Source organism: Falco punctatus (genome assembly GCF_963210335.1).
Source record: "Falco punctatus genome assembly, chromosome: 6".
In the NCBI taxonomy this organism is placed as follows: Eukaryota; Metazoa; Chordata; class Aves; order Falconiformes; family Falconidae; genus Falco; species Falco punctatus.
In genome coordinates, this window is record NC_137585.1 from 61,166,820 (window position 1) to 61,188,581 (window position 21,762).

The following is a 21,762-nucleotide window of genomic DNA, read 5'->3' on the forward strand; positions in this document are numbered from 1 at the left end:
TTTAGGGTAGGTTAGAAAGGTTATTAGAACAACTCATCCCTAGATTACACTGCTTAATCTGCTGAGGTGCTGATACTCAGTATCAGGTATTATGGGTGAATTGCTTGCCCACATTAGTGCATTTTTGTAAAGCAGAATTGAAAAATAAATTAAAAAACCCTCATGCCAAATTTCTAGAACAAAAAGATCAGCAATGTTATGTAATGTATAATCACTTCCTGCAGTGGATATTGCAGCAGGTTCTCTCGTCCTGTGATAAAAGCAATTAGATTTTGAATCTCCAAACACTGGAATGCAGCCAAGGTGTATTGAAGGTACTGAAGTTCTTCGAAGTGTTTACAGTTAGATGGCTGATGTCTGTTCCATAAAATACACCAGCTATTAATGTAAAGATCTATGTTATCTTTCTAGGAAGGATTTGGGAGACCGATTAAAAACCTTCACTGTGCTTTTAAATAAATCTTGGTCTATAACTGTAACAAGAAACCTAAGTATGACTTCTGAAACCAATTTCATTAGGAACCATTTTTTTACCATTTCATATAATCCAAGGAATCTAGTCTAAATAGTGTTACAAAGGAACTCATAGAAAGCTGGATGTCTTTTTTCTAGAATCACTCAGAAAATAGCGGTGGCTCTGTTATCTTTTTGTCTAGGAAAGCCTGAAAATATTTGGGATTAAATTTTATGAAATGCAATGTCAGGAGTGCTGGTTGTTTCAGCTGAAGGCTTGAAAACTTTGACTTAGGAAAATGAAGTTACACTCTGATGTATTAAGTTTTTAGGGCTTTTTATTGCTAATAAATGTTAGCAGTATTCTCGTGTCTTTATTTTTACAAACGGCAAAATGTAGGCTTCATGTAAAGTTTGAATTTGCTGCTGTTTTCTAAGAAAACGGCAGATGCCCAGCAATCACAAAGCAGGAATGACAGGCTATGCACTGTGAAGATTCTTCCCAGAGAACCTCCACAGTTTCTACACGGCAGATGCAGCAAAGTGGTTGAAGTGTCCCTATATAGTAGGAACACATCTAACATCTACTTTAAATGGTCTGTCATATGCAAAGTTTTCCTGGGAATCTGTTCCACATTTGGTGTACATCCACATCTGTGGCACACATGACATCCCATTTATACAGCAGGACTACAGTAGTGAAATGGGTGTTAGTAGAGTAAGAGCCATATATTGTCCTGGACAGTTGCCAAGGGACATGCTAGTGCAGCCTGAAATTCTGATAATCCTTTGGCATTTCTGAGTATGGCCAAGAGGTGTTGTAAGAACATAAGCTCAAGTTGATAGATACTGATTTGTGACTGTATTGTCACTGGATGTATTATCACTGTTAATAGGTTTTCATGAAAGAAAAGAGAATCTTTTAGTGCCCACTGATTCATATGATTGTTTATTGATCATGAAGTTTATGATAGTGACCTAAGTGTGGTTTATTGAAATATCAGAGTGGATGGCTCTTTAAACATCAAGCCAAGCGTGACGATAAAGCAGAAGCTGGAAAAGGTTCTTGATGACAGCAGATCTGAATGCACCAGGACACAGAACAAAGGAGGGCAGCAAGACATGTTCTGGGCAGTGCTAGTAGGCGAAACAGAAGCTGAGAATGTGAGAAGCATCACACAGCTGGGAGAGAGATGCATGGGCACTTGAGGAGCAGCTAGCACTTCCTGAGGGTTAGTAGCTACACTTTAGCCTGTGTATAGGTTGTGTGTAGCAGAAACACAGTATGTCAGATGAGCATGTAAAGTACAAGCAAGACTAGCCAGTTTCCTATGGAAAAAACAACCAGAGAGCATCCATGGAGTTGAAACCAGATCTTTAATCTGCTAAGAACTGGAATTTTGAGGAAGGCATGGGTGAGCAAAATCTTTGAACATTACGCAGCCAGTAACTAAATACAAGTGAACAGAGGCCAAAATAAGCAGCTTCACTGCTAGCATTCTAAAGTACTCCCAGAAACAAGTTCTGGAATAAGAGTCCTTCACTAAGCAGATAAATCCCCAGAGCTGAAAACATTGCTTGACTTGAACCACATGGGTCACAGAGTGGGGATAGCCAAGCCACAGACTGAATGGGCAGAGGCAGCACGCTCTAAATACTGTTTTTACCGCTAGTGGCCACAGTGACACTGCATGTGTATTCTGTTGAATTGTAGGCTGAAATACTTAAAATGTTGTGTGTCAAGACCTAAAAAAAGCTTGCAAACAAGTTAATATCTGCAAATTTAAATGGCTGTCCAAATGACAGCTCCACTGTATAGGTATTCTGTATTTACATACTGTGCTGAATAAATGCTCATGTGTATGAATGAGGATGGAAGAATTTCTCCTGCTCCATCAGGAAGTGTGTGGTACAATCAGTATCTTTTCTTTTTCATTCTGTTCCTCAAAATTTCTCCCTTGTCTTAAAAAATGGTTCCTTGGCTTTGTTTATCTTTTCTGTTTCATTTCCTGTTTCAATAGTTATTTTCTTTCCCTTAGGAAACCCAGTAGCATGCATCCATATTTATCTATTTCCACACTTACTCCCTATCCTGGTTTTTCTTCCTAGTTTTGAGAGGACAGAGGATCTGGTAAGAAGCTCTTATAGGCAGAAGTTTGCCATCTCTCTTCTTTGTACACTGACACCTAATGGCAGGCACACATCTGAGAATTATTTTTTTTCTAAAGCCTTAAGTTGTGTTAAAACCCTCTGTACTGTTGTAGTCCAAAGTGTGAGAGCTGGTGGGCATATTTTTGTGTGGTACTCACTGTGTTAATCACATTCTGTATATAGTCTGAGAGGCTTTCTAGAATAGGGGGTCCATAGAAGTGCTTAGCTTTCCTACCACTATGAATTCCCTTATCAGGCTTTTTATGAAATTTGCAATGAAGGTGACAGTAAGTATTTTTTTTTCTGATTTGCTTATTGGCCAGATAACTTTTTATTCTGGATTTCAATTTACAGAATATCAAAAACTACTGAGCCTCCTTTCATTCATTATTCTGCAGCTTCTTTCTTTGTGCACAGTCACCTCTACCATGATGTGTACCACTTTGTCACATAATATGTATATTTTTTTTTCTCTTCTGTACTGTTCTCCATCATTTCTTACTGGCAAGGAAGCAGGGTGATGGGTGTGAGGGGAAGAATGCTGTCACCTAATGTATGGTAACTTAGAGGAGTGCTACTTAGGGTTTTTTGGTTTGTTTTTTGTTTGTGGTGGTATATTTAAAATTAGTTTCTGTTTTATTATATTACAGGCCTGAATTCAGTCAGTAATGACCTCAGTAGTGCCTGTTTTAATGTAATCCCTGCTTGCTGACTGCTGTTCCAAGAATAAAAATCTAAGCCAAAAGATTTAATGAAATCCTTTGAGATTAGTGCTCACTGGGCTGGGGAAATTGCATATCAACCTTTTCTCTGTACTCTAACCATACAGTTTGGTATTTGAATAGGAGGGTGTCCAAGAGAGACAACTCTGAGTTCATCAATAATTTACATTTTTGTTAGTTGCAAACCTGGTATTTGGGATTCTGTTGCCATAGCAATCCATCTGGGCCTGAACGGATAGTGTTTTAAGTGGTGGTTGTATAGGGATTCACAGTGTGTGCTTTAAATCCCTTCTAAACTAATCCTCAGATCTGTTCTGTGACTTATTTGAGGATTCGACAAAATCAATGTTACTCACAGTAAAAAGTTTATGCTGAGCAAATTAAGCCCATAAAATATTAGAATATGCATATAATTGAGGACTGTAAAGTTCATAATGTATTACAATTTCTGTTTCAATATATGAAGCAATTAATAAATGCCCACAACTCCTTTTTTTTTCCAAATACATTTAATTTGTTGCACATTATGCAACTAGAAATTATCCAGACTCTGTACTGGTTATTAGCTAATTTAAATTTCATAATCGAATGCTAGCCTCATTTTCCCAGATGTCAGTTCTGTGTTTTACAGGATGTCAGTCTATTCATAATACTGTATAACTTCCACTTCCAATTAATCTGATTTTCTCTCTTATAAATAATTATAAAGCAGAGAATAAAATTTGAAATTCCTACTTTTATTTCTAACACTACTGGAACTGAGTTTTGAGATTGCACTGCTAAATTCAGTAGGCTAAACACCAATTGTTTTTTATTTGAAGTTTGTTTTACATTTTCCCATTCTGCCACCCAAAATTTCAAAATGGTTTATTCAAAAACTCCCAGATATACCACATAAATAGATGTCCTCAGGTTTGAAGGATGATCAATAAACTCTTCAGCAAACCTGGGCTAAGTTTCACCTCTGTCAAAACCAGAAACCTTCTGAAACTGATTTCCAGACCTTTCAGTTTTCCATAACAAAAATGTTGTCCAGTTGTGCTCTCAGACTGTTACTAAACCATAATGACGATGTATTAGCAGCTATTTGTTACTCCAGAGTATAAAGGTTCAGTTTGCAAAATTATTCCTCAATGTTTGAAAGGGAAAAATATTCAAATAACAGCCATATGCTCTACTAATGAGTGTTTAGTCCATAATCCTAAACAGACAAAAATTGTTTCTTCATGGAGTTTGCAAAAGATCACAGGTTCTTTCTGACTGTAAAAATAATAATAGAATAAAAAAACTCCAGATGGCCTAAGAGATCCCGAGAAATCTTTAATTATCATGCAGCTTGCCTTTTGTCTTCTATATTACAGTTCACAATCAATAGTGAAGCATTTAATAGAAGGAGCCTATTTTTGCCATGATTCTGTGATGCTAAAAGCATTCTTTATCACCTGTAATAAATGTACATCTACTCTGTTTCTATATGAGTTTTGTAAACAAGAGTTTCCTGAAAAAAACTGCAAAGAATCCCTTATTTGTAGTGTAGTAGGGTTTAATTTCATGAGCAAAGATAGGCATGTGTATTCTTCAACTCAGTGTGGCTGACTGAACTTTGTTTATTTTAGAAGTCCAGTCCCAGTTTAATGGGACTATTTCCATAATTGGTTACCGCTAAAGGTAACTGGTAACAGAGAGCTTAGAATTAAATAAAAAAGGCTTTGTTTTGATTGCTTTTGCTTATCATTATGACTAACTGAAGTAAGAGCTGCAGATCATTTACATGATTACTTAACCTAAAATTACATGCCCTAAAGTATCTTCTGTAGATACCATTTGTTAAATATAGATTATGCCTCAAAGGGATATTACAGATGTATTCAGGCATATCAAAATGTGGTTCTGTTGGTATTTCCAATGGTTTCATTACACAAAGTCTTCCCTTGCAAATATTATTGAAATTAAAAGGGAGCCTTGGAAGATACTAGCGGTACGACAGATTCTATTTGTAGCTTTGGAAATACAGTTGTCACTGCAGGGGATCTCCTGCACTGAAGACCCACAGGAATCCATAACCAAGGGTGAATGGATTGATCTTCCAACACATCTCATAAAAAAATAGCCTGTGTTTAATATAAGTGATAGAAACACGGTTGAATTTCTCTGGTAAAATTTTTTGGTCTTTCTCTACAAAAGCAAATCTTTCCTGTTTATTTCTCTCTATATATTTTAGCTCTGGAAACCTTTGCAAAAAGTGCTGGCATTTAGTCTCCTTGACAACTGTTGATTTTTATTGATTGTTTTTGACTTATGTATTCCAGATCTGCATTATGTTTTTCATACGTTTTGGAAACTCCATCTGTCAACTTCAAGGGAACAGGCAGGCTCTCTGTTTGCACTTAATGAAGCACCACACTACTCCTGATTTTGTTTAAAATTGCTTCTCTAGCACACAACCTGTATTTTTGTTCAGTTCTTTTCAATTAATACTCAAGTAAACATATGTCCTTTCCATTTTCTGTCTTTGCAGGAGAACAAAATAGTTAATCTACTGAAAGGCTTAGTAATATTATGACACAGCTTGACACAGACAGCTTAGAGAAACGGGGGAAGATTGAGACAGTACTGCGGAGCAGGTGTGACTTTGTGATTAATTTCTCTAAGGCACTTGCAGTTACCTCTACTCAAATGCAAGATGTACACAGAGTCCTGAACCAGAACCCTGGCTCTGCACCCCGAGAGAAGGTTGAGATTAGAGCTTTTAATTGAAACCTGCCTCTGAGTATCTGAATTTCAAATCCCTTAGTTTGGGAGGGCTTGAATGACAAGGAGAGGCAAAGTTTTTGTTGACTCCGTTTAAGAGGTATTTGAGTAAGTAGTTCACATTAAGTCTGTCATGGCCTGTACCAGGACATTTTATACAGCTAATAAGGAGCATGGAGCTATGTAAGGCCTGCTAAGACTATTGTCAGATGTATTACAGACTCTGGGAAGGAAATTAGTTGATCCCACAGCTGTGTTTTACACCAGCATCCAAATTATTCTAAACCCTTTGGAATAAGGGTTTCATATCATTGTCCAGCTAACTTCGCATTATTCAAGTGCTCCATAACTCCTCAGTGATGTCTAGGACATAGTGAAATAGACTGTTACATAAAAAAGCTAATCCCTACAGTTCAAAAAAGTTTAAAACGTAATAACAGTGTAATATTGTATGCTTCAGATTCATGGGCTATGTAGCCTTCAGCTCCAAACAGCTGTTACTTGTTGCCTAACAGGTTTCTTCAGTAGAGTGACATGCAAGTGAGTGATCCCTGGGATATCATAGATATTGACATTACTATACAGAAGGCAATACTAAATTTTTACTAAAAAAAGGAAAAAAAATAGATATTTTTTTTAATCTGTTATATTATGAATCCTTTATTATTTGAGTCATGAAAGATGGTAGCCTGATTAATTTAGAGTGAGATGCTGTATGGAATCATGAATTACCTTTTTTTAAAGACCAAAGTGTTGATGTGGTATAGTTTGATGGTTTTAGATAACAGCAGGTTCATTTTTGTCTGACAGAGTTGATGTAAAATCAAAAATGCATTTACCTATCTTTGTAACTGTGCATTTGGCTCCCTGTTTTAACTTCATCAAAATTGGTCATCTTTGCATTTAAGTGCCTTCTTCACAGCTTGCTTCTACCTGCTTTTCTGTGTCAATGTTGTCCTTATTGCAAACCTTACTGCCCATCAATCCCAATTTTCTTCCTTCTCTCATGTAGCCTTTATTGATGAAACTAGTTAATAGTAAAAATCTGCAAAGCCAGTATGCGGTGTTCCTTCAAATCCTGCCTTTAAACTCACCTCTGTTGTGATGCCTGTAAACTGAACAAGAAGGGCTAAGCAGCTGCTGTGCTGTGATCAGTGCTTATTATGCTAATTGTCTGCATGAAACGATATGACTCTCCTCCAGAAATGGTGGGGGAGGCTGTGGCTATCCTCAGAGATATATGTTGCTTCTTCCTTAACTCCTCAATCTAATGGGATAAACAACCCAAGATCTAATACAGCATGAGAATTTAATTTTGACCAGAGGATTGCCAGCCTCACAGTTGTAAAGCCTGTCACCTTCCCTGAACTGGGGAGAGCTGCAGGTGCCCAGATGTGATTCAGATGCCCAAGATTTGGTATGAGGTTTCAAAAGAGATTTGTCCCCTCAACCTGTGGATTTCCCATCTCTGCTGCTATTGTAGTACCTAAAACTGGAAACTTTGCCTTTTAAGGAAAAGGAACAATGTGGATTTTTCTTCTGGACAACTTAACAAAAAACAAAGTCCTTAAATCTTGGAGTAAGCCAAAACTAAATATGAAAATGGCAAACTTCTATGGCACAAATGAAACGAGGTAATTTTATGTAGGTGATAAATGCATGTATTTGTTTTTCTTACAGAAACGTGGAGTCCTGAATAAACAAGAAGAGAGTTAAGCAGACAGTCGGTATTGTGAACAGTAAGTGACCAGATTATGTACTCTGAAGCTGATTTTTAATTTTTTTTTTATTTTCAGTTTTTTAACATGTCTAAGAAATGCAATGAGCATTTCTGCCTTTTATCCAACTCAGTGTTGTTTCACAGGGGTAGACTTTTATTAATCCTATGATAATTTTAGGTAAGAGGCCCAGATAATCCACACAGTGTGTTTTCATCACTTCCCATACTGAATATTTTGCCTTTTTCTTCTCAGTAAAAGTGAATTGTAATACTAGAAAGTACCAAGATAAAAACTGTATTACACTGAGAATTGCTTACACCTGAAATTTTGCAGAAAACCACTTAGGTTTATTAGCATAGTCAGCCATCCTGTGGGTCAGCACATGAGTAAGAGAGTTTTACAGGTTTGTCTTAACCACTTAATCACTGACTAATTGTTTTGAACTGCCCTGGTCAGAGCTGTGCTGTTCGTTGCACAATATGACCAGCCCCTGGTTGCACTGGCCTTTGATAACTACAGCTTTATAAAACATCAAGAAATAAGACTACTCGCTGAGACAAGAAAATGAGTCACGGTTGTGTTGTGGATCATACTGTTGATGTCGTCCTTTGAAAAATATCTTGGGCTGCTGGTGAAGCACCAGTTGTGATAAAGCAGAGAACAGACACTCCTTAAGTTGCCCATATTAAATAATATGCCCTGAGAAACATAGCAGGTTGTATGGGTGTACTGCATTGCTGGGTATTAAAAAGTGGCAGTATCCTTTGAGAAGCAAAGCAGGTGGATGTGTATTAAGGCATTTCTAGTAACAGTTCCAACAAAACAGTTCCACAATGCTAGGTGCTAATAGAGCCTGCCTTTTTCTGGGAGAAGATTGCAGACAGGAAGTAATGCACAGAGAATATGTGCTCCTCAGCACCGTTCTGCTTACAGAAGATACATTTGACAGTATGTCATGGAGTAGGATCGAAGGAATTTTATTGATCTATATGAAATCTCTATTCATTTAGCCAAACTGGCATATGGAGCAGACTAGTTTGGGATAGAAATAAGTTTTGAATATTTTTGTCAAGCAGTAAAAATAAAACTCTTTGGTGGCAAAGAATATGTATGAACCTCAATAGCCAAAAAATGCCCAATATATCTCTGAGCATGCAAGTTCAATGATGGGTTTTAACATTATGTTTAATCAGACAACATGAAAGGAAATGTGTGACATTTTGCTGAAGCAGAGGGCAACATAACGCTTGTTTAAAAATCTGTACGTTTATTTATATGATGTACTAAAGCGTGCTACCAGTTGGCATTTTTTAGATATCTAACAAATAATACGTATCTTCCAGAAGATCATTAGAAAAAAAATATCTAATGTTTTACAAAAATTTCCCCAAATTCTTACTTATCTATTCCTCTTCACTTTCCATTGCTTCTTCTGTCAATTAGACTTGCCTTCAGTTTTCTCTTCTTTCTCCCCCATGACTTATGTGGTTTATATTCTCTACATGCTGTCACACCTTTCTGCACTCTTTATCTTTCCAGTCTTTTACCTACACAGCTGATCTGCTCCAACTTCAAAGTTTCTCCTCATGTCTCCCACACAGAGCCATGTCCTCTTCTTCTTGGCAGAGCTGCATTGCAGAATGTTCCCAATCTTTGGCAGATTTTGAGCTTGCTATTTCTAGTATTGAGTAGATACTGTGCAGACCAAAAGCAGTATTGGTATTGTTGGGTAATAATATACAGAATAATGCAATATATGTATATATAAGGAACTTGCGAAGGTTTGCAACATAATGTAATATGGGTCAGCTCTTACAATTTTGGCATGTGGAAAGATAGATGGAACTTCTGGGAGTTATTATTTAATGCATGGGATACCTTCAACCAAATCAGTTATGCTCTTCACCTGGATCTTAAGCTTTGGCAGCAGATGACTGATAGTTACGTGCATAAATACTAGCAATTCCAAGTAATTTGTATATTTCAGCTGATGTATGTATATAGAAAATCTGTGGTGTTCTAGACCTATTTGTAGAAAGTAGATTTGAATCCTGCAGACACTCAAAAGATTTTCTCCTCACTTGTATTCCTGTGTCAAGTGGCCAGAACTCACAGGCAGCTTTTCAGAATAGTGTGGATTTATTTGTGTATAGTAATAAAAATTTCATCAGCTATTATTGTTACTCCATCACATGCAAATCCTCTCTCTCCTGCTGGCAGAATATGTTGACAGAACCTTTTCATAGTATCCATCAGTTAATTTTATCAGTCATGGTATTATGATTATAAACTACAATCTTACAATAAATAGAAAATTACAAAAATGAAACTGTACAGTGGTTATTTAACATTTGTAATGTGTGATTTATTTAACATTCTTTGGAATATACATGGGAAATTGGAATAATAAAACAGAAATAAAATTACATTTATCGCTCATCTGTCATCAGTGAGCAGCAACGTTACCAGCTTGATCAGGCTATACATTCAGCCATGTGGAGAAGTTTATGTGTGCTACCTTCAGCCTGCTTAGATCACCCTTGTGAACTGTATGTTACTCATACAGCAAGTCATTCTTCTGACACTGGGACTGATAAATTGTGGGTCTTTGTTTTAAAATACTTGGTTTTTCTCAAGCTGAATTAAAACCTAACATTTAAAATATCTAGTACTGAGAGGCAAAGATATTGGATTCCAGATATTGGAAGAAGATAAAATTAATGTGGTTCTTATTAAGAAAAAGATAAAATAAAAGTCATAATATGTACTGTTTTTTGTGGGGTTTAATTGTTCTCATCTTTGTTTTAAATGCAAGGGCCTTTGTCATTTGGCTTTGATATTGCAAAAGATTGCAGTCATCCTTTGTGGAGGAGGGGAAAAATCTTGCAGTATGTGTTCCAAAAAAGGCGTCCATTGTCCTCACACAGTCAGTAGCAATTCAGTTTCATCTGCCACATACTTTGGTTTATCAAAAATAATGGACATCTTTGGTGGCCACTGGTTAATAACATGTTTTTAATTATTTTTGTTTAATAAAGGCAAGTTCAGGTAATGTGACATAAATTAAGAGATTGCACAAATTAAGTGCTAATACAGGAGGAGGTGGTCAAACCGTGCTCTGCTGTGAGCAGATGAGAGGAGGCTTGGCCTGCTGAAAATGATTGTGTGGGCAGTCCAACTCCATTATAAGTAGAAGAACTGAACTGATGTTAGACTTAATGGTGAGCTCATGAGGACGCAATATTGCTGTTGTTTATCCTAGTATCTATTTTGAAAGCTACTGTGTTTGTATTTCACCATTTACCATATTATATCTAGACATATGTAGTGTACCAGAGATGAAGTAGCTAAAGGAAGTGCCCCTTGGTTTTGAAAGTATTAGTTTTGTAAAAGTTGAATTTATGAGCCTTCAAAAAGAAATGAGCCTGTGGTCTCTGAATGTTCTCTACTAATCACAGTAATCTTCCCTTACATTAAGATTTCAATCTTTCATCGCAATATAGTAACCTAGAAGCAGCATAGAAGTGCCCTCATTCCCTGTGCTCCCAGGTTTTGTCATTGCCCATTAAAATTAATGTACATATACTGCAGGCTTGGATAAAATAGTTCATTTGAGTGTTCACACTATCTGAATTCTTTAATGAGGTCTTCCCCTAAATTAGTTTCACTTTTAGGGTTTTTTTCCTCCCACAGTGGCAGTATTAACTTTAGGTAAATTATATAGTAACATTTGCGTAGCGTAAAGTTGTTTGTTGGGGTTTTTTTTATTATTATTTTGTCTGTTTTGGTTATCATGTTAAGACTATTCAGAGTAGTATATTCTCTGTGACTCAAAGTTCTGTGCCTCAAAACCACATTTTTCTTATTTTTATTGATCTTGTACAGACACAGCTCTGCATTTTTTAATGTGAGATCTCTGACACAGATTTAAATTCTGTACTGCTTTGAGGTATGCTAGTTATGCAACCTAATTCTGCAAAATGGCTCTGTGTTTGTACTTTCCCTGGGGCTTCAGTTTAGTTGTCATCTATCATTTTAGCACTGTGATTGATTACTCTCTACTATTCTATTATCTATATGTCTATTATCTGCTGCAGCTTCTCAGCTTTTTCTTCAATTGGTAAACACATACTTTCGTAGACATTTTCAAATTATGTGTTTTCCAAATGCTCCAGAAGTAATGTAATCATACTTTTCTCAGCTAGGAATTTAACCATTTCAACCATTTAATGGTTTCAGTAAATTATTAGCTGATAATTTTTTTTTGGTCTATTCCTTAGAAGTTTTGCACTGGAAATGTGTTGTATTTTCCATTTTTCTGTATTATTTTATATATTTATTCTGAAATACAAGTATATTTACCAACTGCTTCTTTGTCCACCAAAAAAACAGTAAAGAAATAAGCACCTTTATTAAGTGAAGGAGCCAAATGCCTGGGTTGATGCTGCTGCAGTAGACTTTAACCGCCTTTGCACATTAGGTTTCAAAAGCAACGTATTTTATTAATTTGCTTGTTGCAATTTCACAAGCCAGCTTCAGTCAGTAGGATTAACATGTGCTTGTTTTCTTGTCTTGTATACTGTGTTCCTGTACTTTAATTTGCTATTTTTAAACAGTACATTGAATATCAACTCAGAGTAAAATCGTTCCCTCTTTTTAAAAAAGGGGGGGTGGGGGGGTGGGATTGCCTTAAGTCATACTGTGTATACACTCAGCAGCAGCTTTACACAATTACTGAGGCAACTTCCAAGAAGCTACTATAATGAACTGCCTCTATGATCCACATATCAAAGTTATTTTAATGACAAATTTTCTTTTCTCCTGCAGTTTTTATTGTGGCTTTATGATATCTGTTTTTGATTGGGAGCTTAATATTTTTTTTAAAAAATGTACTTATTAGTTACTGATTGTATGTAATATTTGTAATTAAAATCTCTCAGTAAGAAGAATTATACTGTGGCATCATAATGCAGCTTTGCTGACGTTGGTAATTGTTATTGTAGTCCTATCCCTAACTGCAATCAAACAAAATGAATAGACATCTGCAGTGTTACGTGCTTTTTGGGGGCAGTTTGATGTTCTTTATTGTGAGACCGAGCTTTAATCAGTACTTACAGACTTGTGTTTGTAATTCTTAATCTCTTTGCACAATCTAAAGACCACCAGGTTAGCTTTGGATATGTATCTTAGCAATTCCCAGTAGGTGAGTTCCAGCCCACATTTTGTTAGAGAATTGGAGACAGGAAGTTCTGTCTCTGTTCTTGCAGTGACTTATGCTTTGATTAGGAGCTAAGAGAAAAGACTTTCTTGTCAGATCCACTATTTCTCATTTATAGTACGTGAGGGTTAACTCAAAAAATAATTAACATGATACAAGTGATTACACATACACAGGTTAAAGTGACTCCCCAGTATGGAGCTGGTGATAGCTAAGGACCAGTATTTGGCAGTTTTGGATCCTTTGCAAGTACAAGTTTGTTCTTAAGTGATGATTTTCTTTGTTTCCTTCATTCACAATTTCACACTATAAAACTTATTTTGAAGACATACAGTCTTCATAAACATCACATTTTGACAACTTTTCTTATGTGAAAAAAAATAATTCAAGTAAGTTTATTCAGAAATGAGAAAAAATGCATCTTAGACCTGTCTGCAATCATATCTTTAGGTTACTAGTATATTGACAACGTTTATCTCTGAAAATCCAAAGAGAACAGAAAACTCAGTTACACATTTTCTCAGGTAAAGAAAAATGTTTTGCAAAGCCATTACCAAAGATAGCACATAAAATTATATTTTATGATGTTATTCTACTGTGTTTATATTGATATGTGAAGTGCATGTAGAATTCTTCTTGCAATGAATAATTTTGAAAATACAAAATTCAAAATTTAAGTACATTTGGAAAAACATAATTCCTTGGATTAGGATTTTTGTAGGGGGGTAGGGGGGTATACTTTAGAACAGCTAGAAATTAGGAGTGATTAAGAGTGCTCTGGAATATATAAAATATATTAGCAGTTTGTCTGCAGTGTGCTTCTGCTGCTATACCTTCATTTTTGTACTGCAAGCTATAGAGGCAAAGACGTGGTTTTGCTGTGAGAGGAGCCTCTGCACAAGGGCTCTTACAGCTGTATTGATTGACGTATTTCATACTTGTGACTCTTGTACCTGTGATAATAAATGGAACAACACTGATTGAGCTGAAGGCACAAGTTCTTGAACATGGTGGTCATAAAGCACATAACATGTAGGCCGTGTTTCCAGTCTTGCCAATTAAAAAGCTTTAGTTAAGTTATTAAAGATCTTAAGATTCTGTTTTTTCCATGAGCCATGGGAGTTTCCGTGAGTATTTGGGAGTTTTTCTCATTACTGCCTGATTTCCATGACTGCTTCAGTCACTCCAAAATGTAAAGGTTTAGAAGTGTATTTTTTTATTGAAAGTTGAGATTTTGACACAATCATATGGGTCCAGAAGCTGGAGCTTCCAAGGATGACTCCCAAACATATATTGCAAAGTCTAGCAATACTGTGTAAAATGCATAGCCTGGAGGTCTCTGCTAGTACTGTACAGCAGTACACTTCAATCTTTCACATAATAGGTCTCCCAATACCTTTTCTGTTCTAACAGAAATAGTGTCCAGACTGCTTTTATGCCATAAGCCTATTTCAATCATCCTTGTAAGTTGTCATGCCAAGTGAGAACATTTGTTTTAGGAAGAAAGATGAGAAAAAATGAGTAAGATGACTTTTAGACTGTGCAATCTTAACCATTTTTGATGGGATTCTGCTCTCAGAAGCATGTCTCAGTGTTTGAATCTTTAGTTTAAATGAAATGCTTAACACCGAGTTTATTTAAAGGTCTGATCTTACTTCCAGGATAAGTTAAAGAACTTTGAACTCCATTAAACCATTAGATAATAAACCACTAGTTTTTAAACTGTTAATAGTTTATCCTGTAGATAATAGTGATTCCTCAAAAGAATAATTTTTTTTGTGTTACGGTCTGTTGGGCAAATACATATTTAGGTAGGTTTTAAAATGGAAATTACATCTGAACTTTATAATTATGTACTTAGACATTTCTTAAGTGTAGTAGAACCGCAAGCTTTTTATATATGAAGCTGTATGCTCATCAAAAAGATCTAAATGTTTGCAGTACACAGCTGTGCTTGTAGTAAGGAATTATTTAATCTCAGTTGCTATATTGTTGTCATTTTTGAACGTTCTCTGAAATTTGACTGTTTTCAACCTCAGTGTCTGAACCTATGACCTGTCAGACACTCCAACTGCACTCTGGAAAACGAGTCCACATCCCAAACCTTGTGGACTAGTTTCATATCCATTTAAAAAGAAAAAAAGAATTTGAAATCTGTCTTCCTTGAAAAAAGTTGTTCAAAAAAAAAGATAGGTTATATGTAACATATATGAAACCATTGTTAATGCACAAGAGTTTTGCAAGCCCCTTCTTTATTCTATTTTCACATTTTAAAGGACTACTTCCTCCAGAATTAATAGTCATCATTTATATTAATAATCTGCTGAGTAGGCTCATCATATTACATCACAACTAGAATTCTGCTTCGACTAATTGGCTTTGAAGTGGAACCAGTGCCTGTGGAAAGTGGTGTGGTGCTGTCCAGCCCCATCATGGACCATTTACCATGGCTTTCACAGCTTTCTGGCATTCACAAGAGTGTGCCTGCTCTACCTTCCCATTCATATGTGGGCTGTCCTTCATGGCTCATCAATAGTGAGACTTCATTTCTGCCAGTCTCTTTGTGGCAATACTAGTGGCAATACACTGTTAAGCTCTTTCCTGAATTAGAGGAAAGTTTTTCTTGACTTGTCAAGCATTTTTGGTGTAATTTTTGGAAGTTCTATTTTCATTAATATATGTCTCTTGTGTCACATTTTCACTGTGCTATTCTGAAATGAGCTTCACTTAAACTAACTTTACTTTTATTTTCCTGTGGAATTTTGCCTCACATCATAAGGAGTGCTTATGTAGACCTAAAAAAAAAAAAAAAAAAAAAAAAAAGAAAAAGAAAAAAAAAAAAAAAAGAGGAAGAGAAAGAAAAGACATGAAAGAAATCTAGATGTCTGCTACTGAAATTTTCCAAGTGTATGTTAATGGACATAAGCAACTTGCTTAAACCCTCTTGAGTATGTTTCCTTTCAAAAAATGAATATAGTGGCATGTAACAACTTTCCAGGAGGGTTGATATTCACTACTGTGGTAAAATAGATAATATTGTTACTGGCATGAAAAAAATGAGCTGATCCCATCCCAGTATTGCAAAGACCTTGAAGAACTACGGAACTACATACTGCTGTTACTTACTGTTATTCTTTCAGACTCAGACTGTTAAGAATATTGATTTTTCCAGAAGCACATGCTTCTTAGAAGGTGCCAGTGTGTTGGTTTGTTTGATAAAAGTGTTCATCAGTACCTAATTATTTTCTATGTATGTTAAAAGAAACTGAGATTATGTTTGTTGTTGAGAAACTATGGCTTTAAAAAAAAATTGTCTTAGTTGGTGTTTCCTAATCTTGAAAATACCTGTATAAGACTGTGAACAAATCCTATAAACATCAAACAGAGGTTCTTGCTGACTTTTTTAGCAATTTAAACTGTCCGTTCCTCCCCTATTCATTCTCCTGGGAAAAAACAGCAGACTTTACAAGCCTGAATAATGAGATGGGGCTAGGGAAAAGGAAGGCTCTGGTATAGTTACCCTAATCTGCTACTTACTGCTATGACATCTAGCCCCATATAGTTTCTGATTCTCCTTTCTTCTTTCATTTTTTGTTTATATTTCCATGTTTCTCCCTTTGCTACTGTCTTCTTGCTTGGCAGCTCTACCTAAACTGTTGTTTCCCTTCTAGAGCTACCTTGACCATACTCTTCTGGAAAAGATCCCTCATTCCCCAGTGTCACCTAATTTGTTTTCTTGTAGTTTCCATAGTCCCTGATCTTCTTCATAACAGTGGTTTCAAAAGGATAATAATAGGAATAAAATACAGCTTCTCTCACATCTGCTGTAGTGCTGTAACTGGGTTGTGACTGACCTTGTGAAGAGGGACTCAAGCTGGGGTGGTACCCATTTATGCAATCAGCAATATACCTAGACATAGAGAAAGTACTTGTTTTTTTATACATACATTCCTTCTTCCCCATGCACAAGTATCTTACTGTCATACTGTAGAACAATGAGAGAACCTGAGTTTGTACCTATTCCCCCTTTAGGTGTTTGTTTCCTTGATGTAAGTTCAGAGCTCTTTGGGCGTCTCTTTATTCCAGTCAGCAAACTGTCTTTGTGACTTTGCTTCTACTTTTTTTTTTACATTTTAGACATACTATGGGCACAGGGCTATAAGGTTACATTGCTTCAGATAGAACACACTAAATTTGTTTATAGATGATACTGGAATACTTTATGCCTTTTTGTTGGTTGTTAGCATTAATGCTTTAGCATGTAGTGCTTTCTCCAATTATCTGGCTGTAGCATACTATGTCTGATCTGTTTGATGAGCTTCTGTTTTCTGCTGATTACATATTTTACTAAAAGCTCTAAAAAAAACCCCAAGTTTCTGTTTCTTTTCTTCTTGCCTGCATGTGTGTGCGCTCTCTTGCTTTTGCTCTCTGTGTCTCTCTTGCTTTTTCCCCTCTGTTTTGCTGGAACATTATGTCCTCAGTTGTCAAATAGCTTTCTCTCAGCTGAAATGCCAATGCTGAATTGAAAGAAATCAACCAGAAGCTCTGGAAAATGATTCATTTTTTACAGTTACAATTTTCTTCATTTAAGAATTGTAGGATCCAGTTTATTAATAAAATACAGTATTAGGCTTATGAAAATGAATCTCCAAGGTTTATCATATAAAACCAGAAATGATATAAGAGTACAAAACCTTGAGGGCCGATTTGAATGATCTGCTTTTTTCTACAGACTAAATAAAGCTCTGTTGTATTATTCCTAGTTGTCCTTTTATTTGTTGCAATGTATTGTATCATTGGTTTACAGCATCTCTTCAACATTACCTTCCCAGGAACAAAGCCACCAAAGTGCGACTGTCAGTCAGCTGAGTGATACAATGCTGAAAATAAATATGGGTGATGAAGCAAGTTGTTATTTTTCAGAAATAGCAGATCCATTTCTGTGCAGTGTTAATAGGAAATCTTCAAAAATGTGTACAGGGTTCAACAAACTGTTGAAAATCTGTGTTTACTAATAAACTGGTTTTGTGAGTTAATCTATTGGTCAGTAAAGGAGAGACATTGTGAGTTACATATTCTCATGAACTGCATGGTACAAGGAAAGCAGTTAACACTAGAACTGTATGACAGTTGTGAATCATTGCTGCTTAAAACCATCATGGGTACAAGGACACATTAAAGCTTTCTCTTAGGATTCCCCATGAAGTTGATGATTGAGGTATGAGTAAAGGCATTTCTGTAGCTCTCAGCACCACTGTGTGCCTTTCAGAAGTTGAATCAGTGCACAGCATACCTGTTTAGTCTTGTCTGTTCTAGACATATATTCTGGTTACTAAAATGTTGCCTCATCAGTTTTTTTGCCTTAGAAGTATGATGTAAGTGGTGTCACAACTTCTTTAGTGGAAAGTTATGACAAGGTATTTGGACAAGTCATTTAACAACTTGAAACTAACAGATATAGAATGACCGGAGCTGTGTTAGTTGATTTTATATGATGCTGCAACCTGCCTTATGGATGTTATCTCAAACTACAGATTTAGAAGTACTTTTCAGGAGATTTTGATAATATTTATATATAAGCTTTTTAAAGTTAATAAAGTATAATTGGTACTTCTCATGGGAATAAGCAGGAGGATTAAATGAACCTGGGTTCTATTCACAATGTTAAATGTCACAAACAATCAAACACCTGACCAATACTGAAAAAAATATGACCAGAATTAGAGAACAGAAGGTGTCAGAATGTTTCTAAGTAGAAGCATTCATCATCAGCTGTCACGTTGCTGACTTCTTAAGTTCAGTTGTCATGTGTGGACATGGTGTAGTGCCAGTAGAAAGAAGTATTTGCTCATTTATTTTTCAGGGACCAGAATATTTTTAGGCCACATGCCGAAATAATTATACTCAGAAGATGCAGTATGCTGTACAGGATAAAAAAGAAAGGATCAGGGACTTGCAGTGATAATACAGAAGAGGAAGGACAAAAGATCACAGTTATTTAGATTTTAAAAGGATCTCCATAGTAACTGCATTCATTTTAGATACTTAATACATGTGTTATTACCTTTTACTTCTGTGATTGGCTGAAATTTATTTGGTTGTCTAGAATTTGATGTGACTTATACCATCAATTTGTCACAGAAAGGGCAAGAGATTGAAATTAAAGAAACAAGGGTGAGCTGGGTAAAATAAGGGTGATGTTCTTTGGTAAGTAAGAGGTAATAGCAGTATATGTAAGAGAAGAGGACCAAGAATTCCTTTCTGAAGGCTGAATATTTTTTTATTTAAGGCTGAATGTTTGTTTATTTATTTAAACCTGAAAGAAGTAAAAAAGGTGGAATGGAAAGGATATTTGTTACAAGTATGTTAGCTATATTGGTAAACAAGAGCAATGGCAACTTAGAACTAGAAGAATGAAGGTACAGATTTTGTCAAACTACTAGTAGGCTCCTCTAGATAAAAATTGCCACTACTTGTTTTTCTTTTGTGGTTGCCTTGACCTCCAGTATATATTATGTGGAACTGCTGTCATTTTCACCACAAATATAAGTAGCCGTTCAGAAGGCTTTACATTTTTCTGCTAGTTTGTGCCTATGAAAAAAAAAATATTTGGCAGTGACAAATGGTGTCTGATCTGTAGGCAGCAGTTACTGTATTCTGAAATTATGTTAATGCTGTCTCAGAGGTTTTTACAGCTAGGTGTCTGTGTTTTATATTGATGCTTGTTCACAGATTAAGTGGTTTCAAGTGTGCTTTGTATGTGTGGCTTTTGTATACCATTAATGGACAGTTATAATTCAGCTGTTTTTTGGAAACTAATAATGATACATGTGAATCACTCAATTTCATTACCTTTATAAAGAGCATGCTGAAGCAGCTGGATTATGTAAGAGAGTGTATGTATTACTATATGTTAGGACTTGACTATTTGTTTTATACAAGTATATTTTCCTTGGTAAACACAATTTTCTACACCTTTTAAGGTTTTTTGGTAAGAATTTGCTTGCCACAACCACGGTTTGTTTGCCTTGTCATTTTCTGATGCTGTTGGGGCAGTAATGCTTCTCTGCTGGGTGAAATTTACTGACTGAAACTTCCTCTCTGGAACAATGAGTTACAATACAAGACATCCCTCATAAGAGACCTGAAGTGTGTTTTGTTGCTTTGCTTTTGGATTGAGTTTCATTTTCAGTATTGTGAATTGTTTTATCACCTCATGATAGGATCGCAAATAAAATACTGTCCAGTCCATAGAAAACTCACAAGAATTTACAGTTACTGTAAACTTAACATGTACTCTGCATAGATTCTTCTCACCTTCCTTGGTTGTGCATACCTGGTGCCTTATTAACTCATATGAATAAAGTAGACTTCACATTAGCAGTTCTAAAAGATAATCAGTTGCAGTCTTGTACAGAAATGGCAAATGCTTTGAGTGGTGCTCAGCTATACTTTCAGTGTATGGAGGAGAGTCTGGCAGATGCCCTGCTGGTGTAGCAGTAGGATCTGTGGCAACGGAATGATCTTAAGCAGGACATATCTGCTGGCACAGCTTACAGTCTACAGAAATTGTCCATTGGAAAAGTGCTGATGGGTATGGGGAAGTTTTGCGAGGAGAGATTGAAATTCTGTTTGCTTTTCATGAAACTCTTATTTAATGTTCCAAGAGAAGTTTCTCTCCTTCCGTGGAGAATGAAGTACATTTCTACTGTAGTTAATCATTGTTGCAAGGTAAGATGTGACTTGTAGCTAAGTAAGCATTGCTTATAAAGAGAATGAGTCAGATCTAGAGGATCTTACTCTCTTCTGTTATGATATATGGGGTTTTTTCCTCGGCTGTTTTGGCATTTTTTTTTCTTTTTTTTTTTTTTATTTTTCTATATATTTATGCATGATATTACAGTGTTCTTGGTGTTATGTGTCTTACTATGTATGTGCTTTACATTTAATGTGTTTATTGCATTTGGATGTGCAGGTGGCTAGTAAATATTGCTTAGTGTCTATATGGTCTAACCTTATGAGCCTTGAAACTTGAGATCTTCAAAATAGCTTCAATAATTTTTCGTGACCATCAAATGCGCCAGGAGAACCTGTACTTTTAAGAAAGTTGGCTTTCCATTTCTGAGTCACCACTATAAGACGGGCAGTTGCCAAAGCTGTCACATCCAAAGCAGGAGGGCAGGTAACATGTTGCAGTCTACTTGTGTTTAGTCATGCATTCTTCTCCTACTTGCATGGTTTGCTTTATGCCTGGTCATTGAAACTTGGAGTTTTCTCCTGTGCTTACAGTGAATAATGCTTGTTATCAGGACAAGCGATCAGTTCACCCCCAGGTTACAGTAATGCTACTTTTTAAACTAGCAGCTGGGTGTTACGTAAGGAGAGCCCATTAGATCACCCTTCCCCAGAGACTGAGCCTATCTGATTTGAAGCACTGTGTGATGCCTTTGAAATATAATTACTAAAATGCCACCCATTTGTTCCAGTAGAGCTGTCAAGATACACAGGTAAATTTTTTAGCTTTTTAATTAAAAATACATATCTGAAGTAAGCTAGCAAAAGGACATTGCCTAATTAACTCCCTCTAGTTCAGCATTCTGTCAGTTGTTGGCAATTAGTAAATATTAGGTTTATTTAAGCCTGATTTCTGTAGGCGGATGATTTAGGTATTTATGGTTATGGAAGAAGACACCATGTCTTTTACCGTGAAATCTATTTGGACTTTCCAGGTCACAGTGCAGCTTAA

General features: G+C 36.0%; 1 protein-coding gene across 1 annotated transcript in view; it reads left to right on the plus strand.

Moving 5' to 3' along the window:
- SYT1 (synaptotagmin 1) overlaps positions 1 to 21,762 on the plus strand; it is a 358,390-nt gene that overhangs the window by 120,680 nt on the left and 215,948 nt on the right. Inside the window, 1 exon segment of the mRNA XM_080392492.1 lies at positions 7,758 to 7,816. The gene's annotated coding sequence lies outside the window, so the exon portion shown is untranslated.